The sequence below is a fragment of the Phoenix dactylifera genome, chromosome 3, assembly GCF_051530095.1.
Source record: "Phoenix dactylifera cultivar Ajwa chromosome 3, Ajwa_hap1_PhDact_Kaust_v1.1, whole genome shotgun sequence".
Lineage (NCBI taxonomy): Eukaryota > Viridiplantae > Streptophyta > Magnoliopsida > Arecales > Arecaceae > Phoenix > Phoenix dactylifera.
In genome coordinates, this window is record NC_143192.1 from 47,316,828 (window position 1) to 47,337,772 (window position 20,945).

The 20,945-nt window shown below is 38.2% G+C and overlaps 1 long non-coding RNA gene across 7 annotated transcripts; it reads right to left on the reverse strand.

The window, feature by feature from the left end:
• Nucleotides 1-3,315: 3,315 nt before the first annotated feature.
• LOC113463392 (uncharacterized) lies at nt 3,316-20,702 on the reverse strand. 7 transcript variants are annotated; one of them, XR_016399936.1, is made up of 7 exons: nt 20,400-20,702; nt 19,738-19,846; nt 17,015-17,195; nt 8,286-13,476; nt 7,952-8,085; nt 5,256-5,391; nt 3,316-5,051 (listed from the first exon to the last, which is right to left on the reverse strand). It is a non-coding gene; the product is annotated as an uncharacterized LOC113463392 (long non-coding RNA). The 7 variants fall into 7 exon arrangements; XR_005509067.3 differs by lacking the exon at nt 19,738-19,846 and having other exon boundaries at nt 3,317-5,051; nt 8,286-8,417; nt 8,869-13,476; nt 20,400-20,693; XR_015976511.2 differs by lacking the exon at nt 19,738-19,846 and having other exon boundaries at nt 3,317-5,051; nt 8,286-8,417; nt 10,040-13,476; nt 20,400-20,692.
• Between the last annotated feature and the right edge of the window lie 243 nt (nt 20,703-20,945).

The window sequence follows — 20,945 nt, forward strand, 5'->3', positions numbered from 1 at the left end:
TTAGTCATCTAAGCATTTCTAGATGGGGGGAAGAAGGTTATGAGAGTGCCACCAAAGTGGTAGCTCAGTTGGAACGGGGCGTTTACTTCCAACCAAGTGGTTCCAGGTTCGAAACGCGCGGGCGTCGATTAAATTTGGGGACCGAATGCTCCACGCCTGGACACGGGGTCTGGAAGTGCTACTGGTCGGCTGGTAGCCTGGGTGGTGCCAGGTGTGACGTACTCACACGGAGGGTCGGGTCGGGTAACCGAGCCGGCTCACGGATGGGGAGGGTATAAGTAAAATAGGTCGGCGTGCCCAACACACGACCCGGTTTGCCCGCATCGAACATTCTCCTGGCGGGGTGGGGGGCCCAGTGGGGGCTGCTACGCGGGGTTGGGCTTGTCCCTTCCTCCCCCTGCTCCCTTTTTTTTAGCAAAAAAAAAAAAAGAAGGTTATCAGAGTGTCAAATCAAATAAAAATGGAGATTTATAAAAAAAATGTTGACAAATTTGTCAGAAACGCAAAAAAGAAAGAAAAAAACAGGATAACCAAATTTGAAAATTAACAAAAACAAAATATATAATATTAATAAAATATTTATACATTAGTCATGCAGCAGTAAACAAGAGTGAGAGACAAGAAAAGAAAATATCGAGCTAAAACGAGAAAAACATATAGCACCAATAATTTATAATAAGATTTCTCAAACTAGCCATCAATGGCTTGTGAAATACGCATAATTTGTTAACGATTTTGATATATCTCGATTAATCAACTCACTAAGAGTACTTAGAAGAAATAAAGTCGCGAATGTTTAGATATTTTCAACAAGTTAATTATATCATGTTGTCACACCGTCACGAGCTTTACAATAATTTGTATGTTCTGTAGCCTATGTAGTAGAAAGGGATTTTATGTCATACTAAGGAGAAGCATATCACTGCAAGTTGTGCATCAAGAAATGCCGCAGCTCCTATTTATCCCGTGATCCACCCACCTTTCTCTGTGCCTGAAAATGGAGTTTTGGCATACTATCAAACTGCGGCTCGTCCATCAAACATGTTTGGGTGGGGCAAAAAGTATTTACTCCATCAAACTAGCACAAACCTTAGGCAAACCACACCTGCATTAATTTTTTTTTTTTTTTTGCATCCGAGAGACAGGGATGCGAACTCAGGGTATATGCTTCTTGTTTTTTCTTGTGTCAATGACTGCCTGAAACACGGTATATTTCAGGAAAAAAGAAAAATAATATTTCATCCCCTATAGACTTACAGTCATACTTCACCTGTTATTTTCCGACCGTAAGACTCCCAATATCTAGATAAGATTTGGAGTTAGTTATGTCAGTATCGTATTTATCCCCCGAGATTTGGTGGTCCCATTAAGGGTTCGAATTTCCCCTGCAATCAAGGAAATCAACTTGTCGGCAGGCGAGCCCTACGACAAATTTTCTCGTGCTAACCGAGCGATCTGTGGAGGATTGTGCCGTTGATGGTGGTTATTGATCATTGCCCTTGACAGTTACGTTTCCCGGGAATTTCGCTTGATCAAAGACCAGCACATGGGGACGACGGATGCTTCACGTCATTCAACATCACCTGACAGAGAACACTTAACTGCTAAATCTTTTCTATTATTTGTTCCAAAATTAAGAGATACTAAGTTTTAAAACTTCAAAAAAAGAAAGCATCAGCACCAAGAACACATACTTTTTTTTTATTGCTTTTTTTGTGGCTTCACAGATACCATAAGAAAACATAAAATTTGTCGTTTTATTAAACGAATTGTGCAATGCTAACTCTCCCACCGTTTTGCTCAAAAAAAATCATTCAGTTTTCTATAATTTAGCTATCATTCTCCATTGCCGCTTCTCATGGCAAATTAAGAGAAGGTAAAAGAAAAGAAAACAACATTGTGGCTTCTGATCTTGTGTTGTGTTTTGTTGCTGCCAATTCTCTTTAAGAAACTATGACATCCCAACTCCATTTTTTTTTTTTAGCTTACAGCTGTCCGCCGAATATTCTTTTTATATTAACAAATGTGAGACTCATGCTAATTGTACTTTATATCTTAGAAATAAAAAAAAATAGAATACATATATCACGTAATTAATTACAGGGATCACATGACCCTCTTTAGAGAATGCTGATCTGATGCCACCACCATACCTCAAATTTTCTCTCGACAGTGGCCTGATCCTCCTAATTCAAACACATACGAGCTATGCTCGCAAGAACGCAGTTGCTGGGAAAAGCTGAGACCTACAATAATAGAGTAGATTGATTTTGCATTACAAACCTTCTAATGAGATCCATGATGAGAATAAGGGCACCATTTTCTTTTCCCTCTTTGTTTTGTACTCACCTCATCTTCTCTACTTTCAATGACTTAAAATCTTTATTGTTCGAAACAGATTCTCGATCCACCATAACTCCATTTGTAAATCATCAGAGACATCTTAATTATACGAGCAAGTTTCAGTTCAAACCAGATTATTTTTGAGCCGACTATATTGACGTAAGCGAATAGAACATCATAGCATATCAATTCCATGTCTTAAGGTTAACTGATCAGGAGCTTTGTCAAATTTGGCGGCTGTTAGGACCCCTATGTCTAGTGCTTTGCATGTGCGAAGGAGGAGCGAGGAAGATGGATTGCTGCTACCTACTCGGTTCAAATTTCATCTAATTTATCATGCACTTATGTGCTCACTTTTCTTGGCACACTACTTTTGCTTTCCTTTGTGAAAAGAGACCAACTTTGAATCAAGTTATATCTATCAAAAAGGGAATATTTATGAAACAAAAAAATGGGTGAAGGCAAAGAGACCGAGAGACAGGCATCCAACGAGCCTGGCATGCAGCAGTATTCTAATATACAGAGATTTGCCTACAGACACCAAAGAAACCTACCAACGGATCAATAGCAGCATCTACTATGAGAGGATGTTGATCTCATTACGCAGGTTTCGAGTGTGAACGGGTTGCAGGGTGGAACGATGGGAATTGTTTGGAATAATCTTGAGTGTGAACGGGTTTCGAGTCATGGTGATTACGGAACTCTTATCAGTTGCACCACCGCCCTGTTGGTTACCAGTCTTCATCAACTGATTAATCATCTGAGTCCTTGTTCAGTCATGACCTAATATTACACCCACTGGTCATAAAACTCCAAGCAACCAGCTTAGCATTTTTTAACTTTACTGGCTGATCCAAACTAAATCATATTATATATATATATATATATGCTGCCAGTTCTCAAAAAATACAGAACAAAACTTATTAAAAGGATTGCATAATGAAACATTGAAGGCCATCATCTTGAGAAGTTTTCCAGCAAACACCTCCATAAAAGAACAAGGGAACTATTGAATTGAATAATTAGATCACGATGATATCAATGTAGTATTCAATTACCTCATCCATATCATTACCAGTTTGTTGTAAGCTGTCTACTATATCTTTCTTTATTTTTTTTGATAAACCGGATATATCACACTGTCCTACTATGAATACATCCAAGAAAGCAAAAAAAGAGGTGGTGGCGGAGGAGGAGAGGTGGAGTTTCATAGCTATTACAACTTCAGGGACCAGAGTGTTGTGCAACAAACGATGCAATCCAATCAGCAACTTCGTTCCCCTCGAGATATACATAAATGACCTGGGTAGCCACACATTCTCTCAATAGGTTGTGGATGTCCTGCAACAATGGGTACTCAATGTTAAATCTAGCATAGCACTAGATCTCCCCAATCACCGTCGCCAAGTCCCTTTTCAGGTGAGCCCGATCCGCCCTCAAAATGAGTCGCACGTAGGTAACACCTCTCAAGCAGCTCTGAGCTCAGCTCCAAGAACGAAGGTGTCATAGAGCCAACAACATTCAGCAGCGACCAATCTAGAATCAGCATCTCTGATCACAAAACCAACCCTTTTCTCTCCTCCCGTCATCAGACATGCTGCCGTTAAAGTTTACTTTGAGAAAGCTTGGGGATAGGGCCTCCTAAGCGACGAATATTATCCAAGGTACTCCAACAGCTATGTGGGAAGCTCAGTCCCTCACAATCTCATGTCCTCCAAAAAGCCGCGCAAATAAGAAGTCATCGACATAGAGGAACGTACTATCAGCTACCTCCCTATTATTCTGATACCGCTCCTCAAAAATTTTGGAGTTCCCGTCCAGCCATATATGATAAGTAGTGTAAGCAGACTTGGCACCCCCGCTATTAGTGGAGGTTCTCATAAATGAACCTTTTAAATACTTAAGGAAGGCTGCCACCGAGCTCGAGGACTGCAGGAAGCATTGTTCAAAACCCACCTGTTGCCACACCTAAACTGCTCTCGGGCGATGGAAAAGGACATGCTCATTAGACTCCATTATATCCAGACACACATCACAATAGGGATAGAGTCCCACTCTCCGTCTACTCAAGACCCTCCTGGGGTGAACACGAAGCTTTCACAGCCAAGCATCATCCATTGATCGGGAAGCCTCAACTCTATAAAGCTCACTTAAATCAGCAGCCCACACTTTGGATCTGTAAATCGTACTCCAGGTTCTTCTATCAGGTCCTCCTCCTCTAGAAACCGGCATAGCTAAAATCCTCCCCACCAACTGAGGCCCGAAAAGCTGCATGATCATCACAGTATCCCATCTCCACTCCTTAGGAATGAAAAGGTTGCACTATATCTTCCTTTCCAAGGTTAGCTGAATGTGGTATCTGTGGCACATTATGCTTGCAAGGGTTTATCATTAAAAAATTTCCAATGGCACCTAGTGTATGTGAATATATGATTTTTTTCACTATATGATTAACTCCTAGTGTTGATTGACGCTACACTTGTATACTTGTTAACCACGTCTTCACATTCATAGTCTTGGATTAGGAACAGGCTACATGTATTCATGGTACCCTTCAGGCAAAACCAATCCATTTAGCGGTTCCTCTAATGCTCTTTCATAGACAGGATGGGCATTCCCATCATAGCGGCCAAGAAGGCAAGGACAGAGCCCAGGTGATGGTTGGTCTAATTAAATGTGTGAACAAGAACTCCAACACTGGGAAAGATCTGCAACAAACCATGAGATCGTAATTAGTAACTTTTAAACATGACCGCTTATTTCATCACAAGTTATATTTGGGGAAATTTTCCTGGGATAGGAATCAACCAGTAGCCAGTCCAAAATTAAAGAAGGGGACAAACTCTCCTAACACCACCAAGATTTATAAATTAATTAAATTGAAAATACCATAGCATGAGAGCAATCCAAACCTGGAAATATGGAGCCCTAAGCTGCCCATTTGCTAATGCAGCTTTCCAGGATTGCCGCACGCATAAATTGCAAAGGCTTTGAAGCTGTTCTTTGATTCCCTGTCCTTGACTGTTCTGTTGCAACTTCTCAGTAAACCTGAAATAAATATTATGCATCGGATGAAACAACAAACATGGAAGCATAGAATGAATAAGTTGCTATTGAACGTAGATTTGAGATGAACAGAGACGCAAAGCAGGAAGAATTGGTATATGTCATCATGGCTTTGAATAATTTTAGCACTACCAATTTGCGCATGCCTGGCTTTACATAAATATTGCTCAACAAATTTATATTCACAAACAGTTAATCATCACTTGGTTGGGCATTTACTAATCCAAGCTACAGAACTGGAAGAGCTCGAAGGCTTATTCTATATTAAAATCAAACCCATCCATAGGCATGGCCTTCATTATAAGCATGTTTTAGGCCATCCTTTGAGTCATTGACAGTATATTCATATTAGTCAAATAATGCAGTGAAACGATGAATGCTGGAGGAGTACTGGACAGTGGGAGGAACAACTTAGTTGGATAAAATAATTAATCGGCAGTGAGCTATAGCTGCCTCCAATAAATCAGCAAGCTCAGAAAAAACTAGAACATCAAATTCTCCTACTAATGTACGAGAAGAAGCAAGAGTTGGGAAAGACTGGCCCGGCCTGCTGGGTCTAGTAGCTTGAAATTAGATGGGCTCAGGCAGGGATTTTTTGCCCATTGGGCCAATCCAGGTCTAGTCAAAACTAGATACGCCTAGGCTGACCTGGCCCGATAATCTATAAAGCTAACATTCTGCATATAAAAAGCACAAGATCCGTGAAGCACAGCGGAGTCTGTTGAAAGCCCCATGGGCTTTGTTTTCCTTTTGTTTTCTTTGCGGAGCCATGGGGATATCTCACTCGGCAAGGATTCAGAAAGCAAATCATAGAGTACTTTTTAAAAATTGAAATTTTGTTACTAAAATGCTTTAGGGCCCAATTATCAGACCAAATAAAAGCTCAATTGCTGTATGTCACTAAGCAATTGATGCCTTATACCACAACCATCTTTTTTATATGGGATATGAACACACTGATACAGCAAAATCTTAAAGGTAGGACAAAATATGACTAGGATACAAAAATAAATATATGGATTTTATACATGACTATATAAAAAAGCATCCAATAAAGACTATTAAAATAACAGATCACATTTATCAAGTTATCGTTCGAATCCATGGACCACAAAACACCCTCCAAACTTTAATACTAGCATGACAAGCTTCAAAATTAACTATTCATCATTAAAAGTTTGACATTCATATAAAAAGAAAGAAAAAAACACTTCCTCTCATTCTTGAAGGTATCTTAGAAGTGTCATGAATGTGCAAAAGTATACGAAGAAACATTTTAATTTTAAAAAATAAGATACTTAATTACAGGAGATGTATATCCTAGAAGTATCCAACAAATATTAGTATCTAATACGAAAATGGTGAGGACCGATATCCAGTATGTACCCAATACAAATGTGCTGCGTGGTATGAAGTATCCATGCTTCCTAGTTGGGACCCTTAGCATTACTCATTTCTTAAAGGAAACTCAACATGTTGATAAAAGGCTATTGCAGCGCAGGACCAACATGGACAGTTCAATTTCCTTTTAAAATTCAAATCAAACAAGAAATTATGTCCCTTTTTTCTCAATTAAATTCTACAAGAAAAAAACTTAAAAGTGATACTTACTTTCCTTCTAAGCGAGATTACCTTTTTGCCCTCAATATAAGCACCCCCAATATGTTGCCACATCAACAACTGGAAAGGTGATTATCTCCATGGATTTCATGTTCAGAATCTTGCTCTCTCTATTGGTATCCATTTCTTTGGGATTTTTTCTTTCTAGTGTGAGACCCATGTATAGGGAGAAATTATATCCTACACGGTGTGCACCAAATGGCCATGCATACCGATAATCACAGCCGCTCGTTCCTGTAGCGGTGCACTGAGATGAGCGTTCGATAAATAAGGCCCACAAGAACAAGCGGCTATGATTGGCGGCATGCACGACCATGTGATGCACGCATTGTAGGATATAATTTCTCATGTAGGTGCGTTGAATAACCAAAAGTTAGTCACATAGGAGTTTCCATTATATATAGTAAGGGATTTATATTTTAACTATTACGTATCATCTTTACTATTTCAACTATAGTTACCTAATTCACCAAATCATGCGAGAATCGTTCACAATATGGTCTAATGTAATACAAAAACTCGAGTAATTTCGAAGTCCTATATGGAGACTTATTCAATTAATTCACAGATATAGTAAATTATCTCACATGGATTCTTCTAATTCTCTTTAAAAAAAAGCTTCTACATCATGTATATCTTGTATATATAAATAAATCTAGACCAATATATCATCAAATATGGATAAAATTAAAATAAAATTTGATATTACAGCATATAATAATCACTGAAAATGTATTTTTGACCCTACTCTCGTCGAATCTAATTCACTAGGGAAGAGTGAATTGCAGATTTTGAATGCAAATCGAGATTAAACAAACCAACAAATCAGGAACAGAGAGAATCAGGGCAGTGGATGGATCTAGAGAGCAGTAGATCAGTCTGTGCAGTGACAAGTGAGAGAATAGGTTGCAATCAAGATTACCTTTAGTAGAGAATGTTAGGAACTTGTCACACTGCATGAAGATCGTAGAACTTGGTTGTGAAGAGCATCTTTTATGAATTGTGGGTCATGCAGCGCATTTGCAGCAAGAATAAGCTGAAGTGTCTTCTTTAATCCTGTAAAACGAAGGCAATGAAGTTGTCTAGGGATACAGAACATGTAATATCTTCATTTAGAGCAGAAGAATATTTACTCAGGTTTAAGAGTAGAAATTATATCTTGCATACAGCTTATTTGTGGCCAGAGTATATAAACAAATTTCCAGTATTATAATCCAAGTCAATAGGTTATTTGAACCATCATATAATTCACTAACCTGCAGAAGCAAAAGAACATTGCCTCCTTTATATGTGCTGGCACTAGAATATACAGCAAATAACTCAGGAAGGCCACTGCTACGTAGACATCCGTGACCACAAGAAAGTTTTCAGCGCTCTTCAATTACATTCTGCAATTAAAACTTTAATTCAGTTACAACATGGAATTACACAAGGCGACAAACAAAAACATTTTTCTTTTGAAAATAGAGAATTATATGTATGCAATACAGACAGACTGCACACACTTGTATCATGTGAATATTACATCAATGCTCCTGAATATAGTTTCTCATATGTTATGTGTGAGCTGTCTGCTGCAAACTTATATGGCATCAAAGCCAGTAGTCTTCCAAGGTTCATTGTAATAGCTTTGCACGCATAATGGAGGCACATGATTATAACTTTGTAGCATTTCAATGATATATCTCTGCTGGAATTCCAATTAGATCTCATTGACTAACCGTCAAAGACATGAAGAGATCATTGCAGGATCACAAAACTATAACATACAGGGTGATAATATATGCCTAAAAATGCATTATTTCAAGAGAATCTGGTGATTCAGTAAAATTCATATACCTCATATTTCCTAGTTGATATACCTCATGCTCCCATCTTGTGCACTTGAAAGCCGATAAGATGTACCTCACCCTTTCCTCCAAACATTTCTCTATTTGCATACTTTTCCTCATTCAGAAAGCATTGCTTCCAAAAGACTTAATTCAGAGACTTCAGATAGAATTAAATAGCAAATGTGTAAATTTTTTGCTTTTTAATCAGCTGAGCTTCTGTCAAACTTCTCTGTCAAGGGAATCTAGTTTCCTCCTTCAGCTTCTTATAAGTGAGCTGGAGGTCTGGATATTTTGCCAGAAAGTTCTCTAAACTCCTGGCTCACCTCTTGACTAGCTTGATTTTGGATTCATGCACATTTGAAAAGGCTTCAGATAATTGACAGACCCAAGGCATGTCAAAATGGTCCAACATAAATTTAAGGTTGAGCGAATCTGAGGTTCGGTTGCATCACATAAAAAAACAATCAACAACATTTTCATGGGACTAGGTGTATTTGGGGAGGCTACCCCCATTGTGTAGCTCATTGCCAACAGGCCCTTCTATCAAACCAAAAAAAAAAACAAAAAAGAAGGCATATGAGTAAGCTTTCATGAGCCAGCGAAAAGAAGAAACTTGCACTACCATAGACCTTCTGCACCAATAGATCAAAAGAAGAATATCTTGAAACTGAATTATGCCGGCAGCGATACCATTTTTCAGAAAACATCAATTGTGAAATCACTAGCATAAGACCACAATACACCTGATCAAATGCTTTCTCAAAATTGAGTGTGAGTAGGCTTATGCCTACTTGTTACACATTAATATTAAACAGCGAAAAACCCTCTTGCCCCACAAAATACCATTCTTCACCAAAAGATCAAAAGCACAATATCTTGCAACTGAATGGTGCTATTAATAGTACAGAAATACATCCATGTCCACCATTTTTCAGAAAAACATGAATTTATGAAATCTGTAGAATAAGACCGTAATCAATTAGCTAATATGTTTCATAAAGTGGGGCATACAGATAGGTTTGCATCTAACTCGATATATATTAAGTGTATACAGCAAAAAATCCTGTTAAATATCATAAAAACCAATACAAAAATTGCCCTGCTTCAAAATTATCATCAGTCTAGACATGTCTTTCACCAAAAGTGCACTATTTTAAAATGATCACGTTGCCAAATACCTTCCTCAGTCTTGAAAGCAGTACTTCTGTGTACTCTGAAATAAGCAGATAGACCCATTATCAGCAATTTCTTGCTGTCCCATCTTCTTCAGATTGTTAGAAAACGTCGCATTCCAGATTATCCAGATGCTTACGCCAGATGGCATGCTCTGAACTGTTAGTGTGGTACCTCTAGGGCTGGCTGCTCTCGACCCCTTATTAATTCAGTGCTAAGCACTCAGCGCACTCAGGGATGAATTTGAAGCTCCTGAAGTTTCCGTACGGTTTTATTTTTCATAGAAGATATTCATCATTACCACTTAAATAAGGTCCAGACATATTCATGAGGCAGATAAGTTCCTGTTTAAAAATTCTTACATTCCAACTGCTTAATTGCTTCATAGAAATGCCATGCTATTCTCATAACAAATATTGGTAAGTGTCAATATTGCAGCACTAATTATGCAGCTAGATCTTTCACTTGCTTTCTGGCCCTGGCAGGTAGATCTAACAAGTGTTCTGTGTTTCTCGCAAGTAGATCTTCTGATTTTTTTTTTTTTTTGCCTTTCTTTTTGTTTGTGTGTGTGTGTCTATAGAGTTCCTAGCATTACGAAATTTTCTTTTATCTAACCCCCACCCAAAATGCCCGCCCACCTGCACACCATGGCACATAGTAATGAAGACTCCCTACTCAAGAGTCCTTAGTTGGTCATTTTCCTATATTATACATCAGACACAACCATTGCACGGTCCATCCTTGCACGGTCCATCTCACTGTATAATGTGAAACAGTTTAAACTGTCTACTGTTTCTGGTACTCATGGATCCTACACAGAATTATCTATTCAGCCCAGCAGAAATAATTTAAAGATATAAATAACAGGGGAAGTAGTTAGAGTAGAAGTTAGTTGACTTGGCCACATCAACATGGAGAAAAAAGTTATACCATAAGGAATCGAAACTTGCAGCACATAGCAGCAAATGATCAAGATAAAAGCTCAGTATACTGCATATCTTACAGAACTAAAGTTCTTTTTCTTTTTGTTAAACTCTAGAGCAGCTAGCAACTAAGCCACCTCTCCATAATTCGCAATAATATCAATATATTTTTATACTAATCCAATTTCCATCTTTGTGTAAGATGATCCTTGCTAAATCATCGTGTTCCTTAGTTGAGATGATAACCAACACAATTTTCTGCGTTTGCAGCATATCCATCTTTCCTAAGGTGATCATGAATCCTCATTCTTTTAACAGATCAGCTGGAGCTTCCTCATCACTGTATACATAAAAACAAGATGTCTTCTTTTGTCAATAGAGTGATAGCATGTCTAAATCATAAATTTTCTCTCATTGTTTCTCTCAACAAGAATATTGTTGACAACAGAATCAACCTCGACATAATGAGCTCTGCACAGGAAATTCTTCATCTGTCAGGTTTATGTCCTTACAACGGAAGTTCTTTCTTAGTTGGATTCATGTCCTTGCATCATTCATAAGTTACCAAAGTTGCTTGCCTTAGAAGAAAACCACATGATCATAGTTAAGTTATTGTCAACAAAGATGGACCACACTAAGTTATCGAAACTATTTACTGCCTAAAGCCAGGCAGAGTCTGAGCATCACTTAATACCCATAGTTTGATGACCCCAAGAGAGAAATAACATCAAAATTAAAATCATAAATATGCATATATTTCATGCCTTAACAGCTTAAGCAGTCAAAATTGAACCTTTATCTGAAGCCATTATTGACGATCTATCCCACATTACAGGAATGTATTGAAGCCACACGCAGAAAGTTTGTCTTCCTAAAGAAGTCATGTTTCATACCAAGGTTTGCCATCTCGGTACTAGTCCCCATACTGGTTCCATCCTATTGCAGTGTCAGTACGCTTGTAATAGGGGGTGGTTCGGCGTACAAAGTGTCAGTACGCACCGACCGGTACGGCAAACCTTGTTCCAAACTATCATCAGTTTTGTCATAACTCTTAAATTAATGATAGATATCATCCCACCAATAGATTAATATTCTTAAAGACATTATTCTTTTCCTTTCATTTTTTGGACTCCTAAAGTTCCAGCCAATATGTAAAACAGTTTCCCAAGAGATCAATTAAGTCTATATCCCAAGTGGTGAGTGAATTTTCTAGTTGACCATGTCACTAACCAATTTAGACCTAAAGTAATCAAAGTCCTGTCATTTAATCCCTATAAATGTGCGATGAAAGAAATTGTTATGAATCATGTCCTTCTTACATACAACATAAGGGATGATATATGTTCAACCAACGTCTATAACAAGTTTGTTTAGAGAGGGAAGTAAAGAGGGTTCCAGTAAAAGACAAACCCCATTCAACCTTTGTCTGTGTAACTTATTATTAGGCCATTCATCAAAGAACTCATGTTTCCTGTGATTATTGGAAGGAGAAAAAACTGATAGAGCATCAAAGAAACCGCATTGCCAGATATAGTTTACATAGTTATCAGTCTATCACTTAGATGCAACACAATAAGGATGAGCTAGGGTATCACAAGCAGAAAAAGTGAAGAAAGATAGAACAGCCCTCACCAGTAAGGGTGTAAACAAGCCAAACCAAGCTGAATAGCAGGCCCCTCGAGCTCTGCTTGCTATATATATGACCTTCAGAAACTCAGCTCGTGCTCAAGTTGAGCTTGACTTCAGCTTTTGAAGCTTGGCTGATTTAAGCACTGCATCGAGGTTTTATTGAGCTGATCCAAGCTTATCCATTATTTCTGCAACTGGCTCATGTTCAATCTTGGCTCATTATGAGCCGAGCTCCAAAAGCTCCAAAAAGTATTTGAGCTCAGCTCATTTTCTAGCTGACCTGAGCCTGGGCTTAGATGAGCCCGAGCTGCCCAAGAGAAGCTCAAATCATTTGCAGCACTACTCATCAACACTCTTGGTATTCACACAAAATCAAATTGTCGAATACCACTTGTCACGACCCCCGCCCTGATCCGGCGGGCCGCCGCGACGGTCCTAGGGTACTGGTAGGCATAAGGCCACCAGCCACCGCGTAGAACCCTACTAACCTATCACAAATATCAACAAATTCCTGAAACATTTTGGCATGAGGCATGCACAAAATGATCACTCTTCCTATAATAACCTGTCAGGATATAACAATACATACACAACCCCACCTATCAAAGCAGCACATGTAACCTGCTACAATATAAACCTAGACAAGATATCGCAATACATCATCACAGGCACACAACTGATCTGTACATATATATATATTTATACCTGCTTCCCAATCCATCCATAGTCAACCCATATCCACAATAGGATCTATGACTGTAACTATACACTATGTACAACAGAAGGTTTACATTACACCAAAATGTATAAACCTCTATCTACATTATACTATGGAGCGGTACAACCAGCAGGTAATCTCTAATCCTGCTCCTCTCTAAACGACATCTGCCCTGCAACAAAAATATCAAACTGTGGAGTGAGTATATGAATACTCAGTGAGTGGAATAGAGAGTACTATGCATATGAGACAAGATATAATCATGGCTCAAGGTGAAATTCTCAAGAATATATAAGCAATCATCAATAATAGGATACACATAACTCAACATAAGAAATATGGAGTAAATCATCACAGTATCACCACAATCACAATCAACTCATCTGGAGCATATATACAATAATCAAATAAACATGAATGATACATCATGAATATGCTCAACAGATCATAACACTGAAATGTGTAAATCATGGTGTCAATATGCGAAGTCATCACTAGATAGCTGTCGGGAGGTGGGTCTTACGCCCCAGGCGAACCACAACAACTTCCTGCTATCACATGCATATGCAGAATAAGACACCACACTGATCATGTAAATGCTGGCCAGTATCCAAAACAGAAATCCATAAAATTATTTTACATCTGAATACTAAACGGCACCTCGCGGGGTCTTACTTTACCCGACGGCAAGCCATACTGTACCTTGCAGGGTCTTACTATGCCTGGCGGCAAGCAGATATAAGTCGCAGGACCGGCCGATCCTACGCCTAGGGCATATCCCCCCTAGAAAGGGACTGGGTTGGGTCCACACAGGGGACAACTATGTGCACATAAGCCGATGTCTAACCCCATCGACTATAGGTGTACTGTAGATACTGCCAAGTTATGCATAAATGACATAATGCACCCTCCTAATACTCAACTATAAAGGAGTATAATCAAGACTACCACTCACTCGACCACGATCCAATCATAAACTAACATCAGGGTTGGGAGCGAGGAGTCAAAGGAGTGCAATGCAACTCAATATACCACTGAAAAAGCTCTACAAGTCTTTGAAAGAGAGAAAATAAAATTAATTTACAAAAGAAGTCATTTTACAACTCGGAACCAATTTGACTACTCTTTTACTCCTTGTAATTCCTCTCAATGTTCCCTCAAATGCATGTACAAAATAATCAAGCATGGAGAAACAAAATTATAGAGGAATCTATTACAATATTAATCAATATACTCAAGTGGAATCAATTCACACTTGGCGACATTCATGAAAATGAATTAAGAATGCCCATAGTGCAAGGTACATAACTCCCACTCACCTGCCAATCCGGCACGGTCCTGATACACCTCCAAAATCTACAGTAGGCAGTGGGGGACTTCTTCCTCTTGTTCCCTAGCTTCTTGCCCAACTGTGACATGCATTAATTATACATTCAGTCTTGTATCAAGGACTCATAATCTATGTATCAATCATAAGCATAGAAACTTTAATTGACTCAACTCCCCCTTCTCTAAATCTTTTTTTTTCTTTTTTTCTATTAATTAACTCACCATTTATGTGTATTAGGGACTCCCTTGCATGAGTACAAGGTCTCCCTTAGCCTAATCTAGGCTTAATACCCTATTATGGCATGAAATTTCTTATTTTCCCACCCGGATGAACAGTAACCCGGACCGACAGCCGGTTACGTCATCTCGGGTTTGATCTACTTTCCAACTCCAAACACTATGAAATTTATACCTAATATTCTACACTTATAAGGGTTTCCAGAATGGTGAACTTGCATCACCATCGGAGGCCGATTGACCCCCGAAACAATTCGCTGAAATCAGGACTTCGACACAGGTTTTCCGCAGTCTCGGAAAATCTTGACAAAATCCGATTCTCTCTCTCTCTCTTAACCACCTCTAAAACCCCTATCTAACCTCTTTACAGCCTCAATTCTATTAGGGGACTAGGTAGGGATGGGGTACTCACCACTTTTTTCTCTCGTCTTCCCTCCTTCTTCTTCTTCTTCCTTTATTTCCCTTCTTTTTCTTCTTCTTCTTCACCGCCTGAGACCTCCTCTTCTTCTTTTCTCTGTGTCTCCCTCTCTGTTTAATCCCACCGCCACAGCACCCCAAACCCCCCATTTAAATCACATCAAGCATTGTTCACCCTTTGTTTAAAATTATTAAATTCCCATTTTGCCCCTAACACTTCAACGTATCTACTGTTATGCCATTAACTTTTGATTCCTTCCAATTTTACCCCTTATATCAATTTTAAGGACTATTCTATCCTTCTTTATATAGAAAAAAAAAGAAAAAATTTTGGGGGTTATTACACCACTACCCATGGAGTTGTATGCTCCATTTCCAAATTTTGATCCAATATTTTGAATGGTGATGTCGCCAGGAAAGTTAGCTGACTATCCAGACCTTGTAGTTGTATAATGAAGCCTGACAGTTCAAAACATTGAAAATGCAGTCTAAGAAAGAATCAATAACCATGGCTTTTAAGCAAGACAGGAATATGATACAATGTATATCATGATCCTGTGCACATAAATAACTGCATGTGTGCCAGATATAGTTTACATAGTTAATAGTCTATCACGTAGATGCAACACAATAAGGATGAGCTAGGGTATCACAAGTAGAAAAAGTGAAGAAAGACGGAGCATCCCTCAACAGTAGGGGTGTAATCAAGCCAAGCCAAGCTAAATAGCAGGCCGCTCGAGCTCTACTTACTATATATATGAGCTTCCGAAACTCAGCTCAAGCTCAAGTTGAGACTTCAGCTTTTGAAGCTTGGCTGATTAAGCTTTGCACCGAGGTTTTATCGAGCTGATCCAAGCTTATCCATTATTTCTGCAACTGGCTCATGTTCAAACTTGGCTCATTATGAGCCAAGCTCCAAAAAGTATTTGAGCTCGGCTCATTTTCTAGCTGACTTGAGACCGAGCCTAGATGAGCCCGAGCTGCTCATGAGAAGCTCAGATCATTTGCAGCACTACTCATCAGCATTCTTGGTATTCACCCAAAATCAAATTGTCGAATACCACTACCCATGGAGTTGTATGCTCCATTTCCAAATTTTGATCCAATATTTTGAATGGTGATGTCAGGAATGTTAGCTGATTCTCCCGACTTTGTAGTTGTATAATGAAGCTTGATAGTTCACAAACATTGAAAATGCAGTCAAAGAAAGAATCAATCACCATGGCTTTTAAGCAAGACATGAATATGATACAATGTACATCATGATCCTGTGCATCAGTGATAAGATGCACATAAATAACTGCATGTGTGCAAGCATTCCCTGAGCCATCAGGCTCCTACTTTCCAAGCAGTGAAATATATAAGCATCAGAAGATGGATCAAGAAAATCAAGCTGCTAAGCAGCAGAAATGCTCATTCACATGAACTTGTTCTCCTCCAAGAACCATGTAGTAACTAGCATTATGAGATTTTTTTATGCAGCCAGAAAACTAGGGAGCATGAACTTTTTCAGCAACTCATGTAGCCTATTGAGAAAATATGACAGAAATGAATATTACTGTGAACTTGCTCTTCTCCGATAACCATGTAGAAACTAACATTATGAGATTCTAATTAGGGAGCATGAATTGTTTCAGCAACTCCATGTAAATTATTGAGCAAATAAGTTAATATCAAGATTATCAGGATATCAAAAAATCAGCTATAAGATCTTCTCCACTGCTCACTTTTCTATATATAAGAGTAAAGGCGTAAATGATAAGTAGTTGTTTCAAAGCCTTGAACGTTTGAGCCATGACCAAGTCCTGTCTGTGCATAGCAGTCAAATGTTTGCAGCTTATAGGCTGAAGGTAACAACTTCTGCTGCCCATCTGGACATTGTCCTTATATAGCAGGAATAAACTGGCCCTGCAAAAAGATCAATCAAACCAAAAGTCAATTGCAGAATGATAAGCTTATGTGGGTCATCAAAGTATATGAGGCCACTTCAGAACATTAAGAAGTTTCTGCTTTCTAGGGAAGTCAAGTTATAACACAAAAGAAGATTAAGTAATTGTGACAGAAGCAAACAAAAATAGCATACCATTCAAGAAAATTCACAAACAAGATCCCATTAATTAATAGAATGCTCCTCAAGCAGCCAGAGACAGGTTAGAAATCATAACACAGTTTCCTTTTGAACCTAAATTCTGAGGTGGTGAATCAGCCCATTCATTGAAATATAGTTCAGTGAATGTAGTCCATGGATGCTATAGAAAAACTTAAACTATATGTGGAATAGAAGGTTCAATAATAAAACCAAAAAAAATGCTAGATCTTCTGCTTCAGAAGTATGTAAAAATGATAAAGAATTTGCAAATTGAAAGACTAAGGAAATTGAAAACCCATCTTGCGATAAGAACTATCACAAAAGTTAAAAAAGAAAAAGAAATAAACCTTGGCAGCTGTACCAATTATAAAGTTTTGGTCAATATAGTTCAATGACAAATGGGAGGCCAAATAAGAAAAAAATGAATTATTCGATATTCAAGTAGTCTAATTTGTGATATAACTTGGCACTCGCCAATTCAGAATGCTAACTGATCAGCCCTTATTAGGATCGTATCTGAAAGGTGTCAAAGTATAAATGTAAGAGAACCTGCTATTTGATAGAGCAAGTGTTGGCCCTATATGAGTCTAAATCATTAAAGGCATCAATAATCTACAGGAAAACACATCCCTTAAACGTAACCAACAATACACAGTGACTTTATGGATCAAGACATGATCCATCAAGACTGACAACAATTTATGACAACCTTTCAACATGACATCAACCAACTATAACTTGGTATATTTCCTAGCCAAGGCAACCATAAGAAAGAGAGAGCCCCCTAACATGAAACCTAGAGGGCAAGATGGTGGGCCAAGATGGATTTCATGCTTCAAACATATCAACCTAAGAGCAAACATAGCAGATTTGCTAGACATGGGAAGAGTCTAGGCTCTAGTCAAGGAGAAAAGAGCCAAGATTTTGGTCTTTTGGATAAGATCTGCATCCATCTCGAAGGCACAGATAAGGTCAAAATATATTTAAGTTGTATATACCTGTGTAAAATTAAAGTTACTTCAAATTTAAGAAATAATTTTTCAGGATTGTTTAGTTGATGCTTCTCATCCTTGTGAGCACGGCACATGAGTTTTAAAGTGTTTCTTGTATCAGTCTGTCTGCATCCAGGAATAAAGAATCACATATCACTTCTGTATAGATATTGGACCAATGCAGAGGGCATGATGTGCCAGTACTAGCATGCACTAGCACATACTGACATAGGAAACTGGTTGCACATACACAAAAGATACAATGCTTACAGTGGATTTAGACCAAGTTTAATTACTTTAATGTGACAGGTCAGGTTTCAGATTAAAACTGCGGGGAAGCATGTCCTAAAATCTACACTTCAGCTTTATCTCCTTTCTTCATAGTTCGCCCAAATATATAGAATCATGCCCCTCTTCGGTCCTCCATAACTTCCTTGCAAGACATTCTGTGATTCAGATGACATTGGATGGTGAAATTGATCCTTTATTGATGATGCAAGGACTATTTGTTGTGGTTGGTGTTTATTGGAAAAAGAAAAACCTAAATTCAAGCAATAAGAACTCTATCACTCAATAAGATTTTGAGAAGTTCATCATCTTCATCTAAAATTGTCATTAAGGAAAGCCTACAACCAAGGACTAAAGTATAAAATTTCATGCCTATGCCAGTCAAAGACCAGCAGGTTTCTAGCTTATTTATCCAACAAGGCGAATATAATCTTAAGCATCAGGTGGCTGATGTTTAAGCAAACTATCAAGTTTATCTTGAATCCTTGATATTGGATCACACCTTTTAGCCTGATAACAATAAAGTCTTCAAAAAACTAGCCATTGACAGATGTATACATATATGTTAACATAGATCCGTTCTTATCATTAGCATGCACAACTGCCATAGAAGTACAGGAACAAAAAGTGCATACTTACTGCAGATCCACACAACCAGAATGATTCAAAAGAATCTTATGCCTCTAGTTCTGTTTATTAAAAATGTCTGACAAGTGGTGAAACAATAAGCATGGCACTCGAAGAATTATGCCAACTTTTAAATACCAGTGATGATGAAATATTCCAATGAGATAGAAAATTCATGTTCTCTAACAAACTTCTCCCAGAAATTACAAAACATATTTGCAAATATGGTTGAATTATAGTGGCTATAGAAATAAAAGACTCTTCAACCATCTACTTCACAGCTTACTAGAAGGAAAAATAACCCAAAATTTTATCATTGAAGAAATGTAGCAAATAATGTCAAACAACCGTTAATAAAAGTTCCACTCAAGCACTTTGTAATTATTTTGTCAGAAGCCATAGAACCCTCAAATGCAACAACATTGCCAAAAATGAGTTCGGATCAGAAGGTTACTAGTAAAAGCAAGCTCATAGATGAGTTTCCATGCATGGGCCAGTCTCCTTAGGTTGCTCTTAAACAATTCCTTTCTCCCAAGAATTGCTCTGTTATCCTTGTGAAATTCCTAACAAACAAGGTAGGTTGCTCTTAAAGTTCCACGGTTAACAAAGTCCAAACACAAAATTCAGTAGTAAACCCTAGAACCCTAGAGGAGAAGGCTATTCAAGATCATGAGGACAACTTCCCCTAAAAACTCCAGAATTCAAAGCTGTAGCCAGACTACTAAGCAGTAATCCAAGTTCCGCATATGATCTATACATGTACACGGATGCAGCCAAACTAGGAATTCACGTTCAATTTTATTTCCGAAACCCATATAATATACCGAACCAATGCAATCATAAAACAAATTCAGATATTGCAAACATTGATCTTTCGATCCCATACTTCATGAGGAAGAAAAATCGCAAACGTTGACAAGAATCTCAAGAAAGCCGATTCTAATAAGTCTGGGTCAGTTCGAAAAACCTAAAATCTTTTGCGGACTTCGCAAGGAAAAAAAAAAATCCAAGATGGATAAAATATCTACCAATTTTTTCCATCAAGAAATATATAAAAGAGTTCAAGAAGGTAACTTTCAAGAAATAAATAGATAAAAGGAAAGAGAGAACATGCACAGGATCATCGGCGACGGGGCGAGAGATCCTGTAGATGACTTGGGAGGCGTTCTTGGAGCCGACGTAGACGATTTCTCGCGGCCTCGCCTCCCTCCAATTTTTCCACATATTTTCGTCCGCAGATCTTCTCGAAGATAGAATTTATAATAATTTTTTGGGGAAAAACCAGAACTGTTTTGTGGAAAAAAAAGAGAAAAGAGACGCCGTAGGACACAAGAAAACAAGAAACGGGGAGTCGATTCACATACTAATCAGAAGCGACCAGCATGTAGCCGTTGGAGCCGTTGGACGTTGGACTGTTGTTTCCAGATTATTAAAATACCCTTACACTTTTTCGAAATTAGAATCAACCTAGAGATTGGGACACCGAGATGACAATAAAGTAAAATTGGTACTAATTGCTACTTTGGAAAACAATTTTAATATTTATTTATTCACACCTGATGAGGTACTTTAATTCACTGGACATCAAGTTCTGGTTAATTATATACTTTGGGTTGTTGATGAAGCGAGGCTTTGTAGTTGGCACCGCTAATTGAGAGTAAA